Here is a 5,058-nt window from a genome sequence, read left to right as displayed (position 1 = left end):
GCCCATTGCACTTTATACTCGACGTCTACAGGAAGGTGACATGCTTTTTCGTAAACTAGGTTGAATGGTGTTGTTCCTAATGGCGTCTTGAAAGCTGTTTCATATGGCCATAATGCATCGTCAAGCTTAGTAGACCAATCCTTGCGATGTATTGCAGTTGTTTTCTGAAAAATCAACTTGATTTCTCTATTTGATATTTCTACTTGACCGCTAGTTTGGAGATGGTATGGAGAAGCAACTTTATACGTAACTCCATTTTTTCTGAGAAGATTTTCGAAAACTTTGCTGATGAAATGCAATCCTGCGTCGCGTATCACAATTCTAGGAACTCCAAAACGCGGGAATATAACAGATTTAAACAGCTTCATGACGACTTTCGTATCGTTGGTGGGACTAGCGACTGCTTCAACCCACTTAGAGACGTAGTCTACTGCTACTAAGATGTATTGGTTTCCAAAAGAAGTCGGGAATGGTCCCATAAAATCTATTCCCCAGACATAAAAAATTTCAACTTTGAGAATAAAATTTTGAGGGATCTCATTCCTTTTGCTTATGTTATCCATATGTTGGCATTTATCGCATCGCGATATATAAGCTTGAGTATATTTGAACAAAATAGACTGCATAGTCAATTGCATCGCACATGATTTCGAATGGGAGTTCCCAATCAGGTGCTTGCACGATTGGAGCGAAAACAAGGGTTTCTTTGATTTTATGAAACGCGGCTAAGCACTCATCATCGAATTCGAAGTTTGTTTCCTTGCAAAGCAAACGCGTAAGAGGTCTTGTTATTTGAGAAAAATCTTTTATAAAACGCCTATAGAACCCTGCGTGTTTTAAGAAATCACAGATTCTTTTTACGTTTGTAGGGGGTTGTAGGCTTGTCATGACTTAGATTTTTGATTTGTCAACTTCAATTCCTTTTCCCAAAATTCTGTGTCCAAGCACGATTCCGTCTCGTACCATGAAGTGACATTTTTCCTAATTTAATACTAAGTGCTTATCTTCTCATCTTTGCAGAATTTTACCAAGGTTGGCTAGGCATTTTTCAAAAGAAGATCCATATACCGAGAAATAGTACATGAATACTTCCATGAAATTTTCGATAAAGTCTGTGAAGATCGACATCATGCATCGCTGGAAGGTAGCAGGTGCATTACACAATCCAATAGGCATACGTTGGTAAGTGAACGTGCCATATGGACAAGTGAATGTTGTTTTTTCTTGATCCTCCAATTGAATAGGAATTTGGAAAAATCCGGAGTATCCATCATTGAAGCAATATTAGGGGTGATTAGCTAAGCTAACCTTTCTAGCATTTGATCTATGAAAGGAAGTGGAAATTGATCTTTCCTAGTTGTTGTGTTCAGTTTTTGGTAATCGATGCACATACAATGTCGAGTTACTGTTCTTGTAGCGATCATTTCATCTTTATCGTTTTTAATGACAGTGACTCCTCCATTCTTCAGGACAACATGAACTGGGCTAACCCAAGTGCTATCTGAGATAGGAAATATTATTCCGGCTTCTAAAAGCTTCATAATCTCCTTCTTGACAACATCCATGAGATTAGGGTTTAGTCTCCTTTGACTTTCAATTGAGTTTTTAGCATTATCCTTGAGATTAATCTTGTGCATACAAAGATCTGGAGAGATTCCAGGTATGTCATCAAGTGAATATCCTAAGGCTTTTCTATGCTTTTTCAGTTTGGACAACAGCATTGTGGTTTCTTCTTCTGTCAAACCAGAGTTTATAATGACAGGATAGGTTGAATTTGGTCCAAGGAAAGCGTACTTAAGTCCGATGGGAAGAGGTTTAAGCTCGACTTTAGGGGCTTTAAGCTTGCTCCAAGGATACTAAACTGCTGCGGCAGTATCTTGATATGTTCATAATTTGCATCATTTAGGTTGCATAATTCATTCTAAATCATGTTTTATTCCATGCATTTTAGGTCCTTAGGGTTTGTTTTAGAACTTAGGAGATGCATTAGGTTCCAATGAGTCTTTGCATGTTTTGAGTGTTTATCAGGTGCATTTGGAGCTGAAAAGATGAATCCAGGAGGTGGAATGGTGATCAAAGCTTGAAAAGTGGCAAAATTGGGTCTTTGGAGGTTATCGGCCATTCTCGCTGACCAGGAAGGTTTTCTCGGCCATTCTCGCTGACCAGGAAGGTTTTCTCGGCCACTTCCCAAGAACCGAAGCTTCCTTCACCAAAGTTGGAGATCAATGAGTCCTCTGACTTCTGCAACCGGAATCACGCAATTCGGACAGGTTTCGTGGAAGTTACACTCTCCGGAATGTGAAGTGGTCCAACCTGCTCTGAATGCTGCGAGATGGTCTTGCGGCTTGGTTAATCCGCAGGCCTGAAGATGAATGCCTGAAAGCTGATGCTGCGAGTTGAGAAGTTCGGGTAAGCTATCACTGGATGAGGTCTGAAGCTCCCGAGCAAGAGAAATGCTAAGTCCACAATCGTGCGACTTAGGCATGCGAGTTGGCCGCGCCTGGAACCAAGCCGCACGATCACTCGCAATTTACTCCGACTTGAGCCTGCGACCTGAGTGCAATGGAGAACAACCCACAGAGTTTTTTCACTCCCCAGAAACCGCCTTGGTCCTGCGAGTTGAAGAAGAAGAGGATTAAGCCGCAGCAAGACTCGCAAATCACTCCTACATGGGCATGCGGCTAAGACAAGACGATCTAAGCCTCACAAGACAGGTTCTTCATCTACTGCGACTTGGGCATGCTACCTGGGACATACTGGACCAACCCGCAGTAATTCCCACTTTATCCATTAAAGCCGGGTCAGGACCCGGTATGTTCCGGGCTGATCCGGTTCGTTTTTAGAGAAGTATAAATACTTTTTAGGGTTTTTTTTGAGGGAACTAAGTTTTATTCCCCTTTTTTCTTGCCTCTTTTGTGAAAGACTCCATTAAGAAGAGAAATATCTATATTTGAGTGTTTAATCAAGAGAGTTTTAAGAGATCTGGGTGTTTGAAGCTGTTTTCTTTTGAATCTATCATCTCCATCTCCATTTCTCATCATTAATCATGCTAATCTTCTCTACTTGCAAAGGTTTAAGAGAGATTAGTATGATTAGTGAGTAGTCTCCTTAATGAGGTTCTAGATGTGTAGGTTAGGGTGCTAAAGTGTTAGATTAGAAGTGCTTAGGGCTAGATTCATTGATTCATTTCTCTAAACAGCTGTTCTCTATGCTAGATCCTTGCATATCACTTGAGATCTAGATTCTGGGAATTTCATGCACCAAAAGTGTTTGATGAAATTCCTGAAAGAGCTGTATTAGAGGTTTAAGCATTTTCTGCATGATGATGTATTGTTAATTGCTTGAATGATCATTAAGAACTGTTTATTAATGCATATTGATTCATATTTCACAAATGGGAATTTGGTTTGAAAATGGATTAGTATAAGGGTTAATACCTTCATGAGAGGATTAACCTAGGTTAGAGTTCTTAATCATTTGAATCATTTCTCATCATTGTCATTAGCATTTCTAGTTTAGCACCAAAGCACCCTAACCAACTATCATGTCTAGAATCTCATGCCTCCATCATATCATATTCACATCATTTGTCATTGTCATTAGTCTTTAATCCTGTTTAAGTTTGTAGTTGTCATTAGTTAACCAAAATCACTCTTGTTTGCTTGAATTAAGAACATAATCACATAGTTTAGTGTCTAACACCACATATGGATTGATAAACCTCTTTGTGCTACTTTGACAAGGGGATTTATAACCTCTATAAAGAGCCTTGAAAACTCTTAGTTATCAATTGGCGCCGTTGCCAAATTGTGGTTTGTTTAGCATTAAGCTCTGATCTGTTCTTGAGATCAAGTGCTTACTTTCTTGTTATTGCTGATTACTTTCAAGTTCTGTTTGTGATTTCAGGTGTATGAACACCAGGTCTAGATCAAGAAGCTGTGGTCCACCTTTCCCTCTCAACGACAATATCAATCTTCTGGTACCAAGGAGGAGAAGGGACAGACGTGGTAGACAAATTGATCAGACTGAGATGGCAGAACAAGGAGATCACGTGGTAGACATAGAACAACCAGTTCATGAGCAACAAGCTCAAGGTAATGGAGCTGGTAATGGAGTTGGTCAAGGGCTTCATCAGGGTAATGTTCATCACGAACAGGTGCACCATCAACAAGCTTATGTCCACCAGGGACAAGCTCAAGCTCATCAACAGAGGCATCAGGCCAATGTTCAGCAAAGACAACAAGTGCACCACTAACCCCAGCCCTTCCAACACCAACAAAGAAGATATGAGCAACCCCAAGTCTATGTTGGAGAGAATGACAGGGCAAATGCTCATCAGTATGGAGCTGGTATTCAGGCACCACCTGTGCAAAACAACAACTTTGAAGTGAAGGCATCATTGCTGAATATGGTCCAGAACTCAAAGTTCCATGGGTTAGCAATGGAAGATCCCTTGGAACACTTGGACCAGTTTGATAAGGTGTGTGACCTGACAAAATTTAATGGAGTTTCTGAGGACAGCTTCAAGCTAAGACTATTCCCATTCAGTCTTGGTGACAAAGCTCATCAATGGGAGAAGAATCTTCCAAGGGGCTCCATTCAAACCTGGGAGCAATGCAAGCATGCTTTTCTATTTAAGTTCTTCTCCACCTCAAGAACTGCAAAACTGAGGAACCAAATCTCTAGCTTCACTCAACACAGCAATGAGAGTTTTGGTGAAGCCTATGAGAGATTCAGGAGCTACACAAACCAATGCCCACACCATGGGTTTAGTGAAGCTTCTCTTCTCAGCACACTTTATAGAGGAGCTCTTCCCAAGATTAGAAACCAGCTGGATACTGCTTCCAATGGGAACTTTCTGGGTAAAGAGATACATGCTGCTTTAGAGCTAGTGGAGAACTTAGCATTGAGCAATGATACTTGTGGTGAAGACTATGACAGATCAAATAGGTCTGAAGGTTCAAGCTCAGAACAGAGGCTCACTAGGGAAGTTAAGGAGTTGAGAAATGAATTAGACAAGTTGAAGTTGGTAACTCACAAGCCAATGCATTTTGTTGG

General features: G+C 40.6%; 1 non-coding gene across 1 annotated transcript; it reads right to left on the bottom strand.

The window, feature by feature from the left end:
* Positions 1-4,663: 4,663 nt before the first annotated feature.
* On the bottom strand, positions 4,664-4,770 carry LOC112089475. Its single transcript, XR_002901113.1, has one exon. It is a non-coding gene; the product is annotated as a small nucleolar RNA R71 (small nucleolar RNA).
* Positions 4,771-5,058: the final 288 nt, after the last annotated feature.

Source organism: Eutrema salsugineum, unplaced genomic scaffold, assembly GCF_000478725.1.
Source record: "Eutrema salsugineum unplaced genomic scaffold, Eutsalg1_0 scaffold_12, whole genome shotgun sequence".
Classification (NCBI taxonomy): domain Eukaryota; kingdom Viridiplantae; phylum Streptophyta; class Magnoliopsida; order Brassicales; family Brassicaceae; genus Eutrema; species Eutrema salsugineum.
Note: the sequence above shows the minus strand (reverse complement) of the source record. Positions and strands in the feature narration are given on the sequence as shown.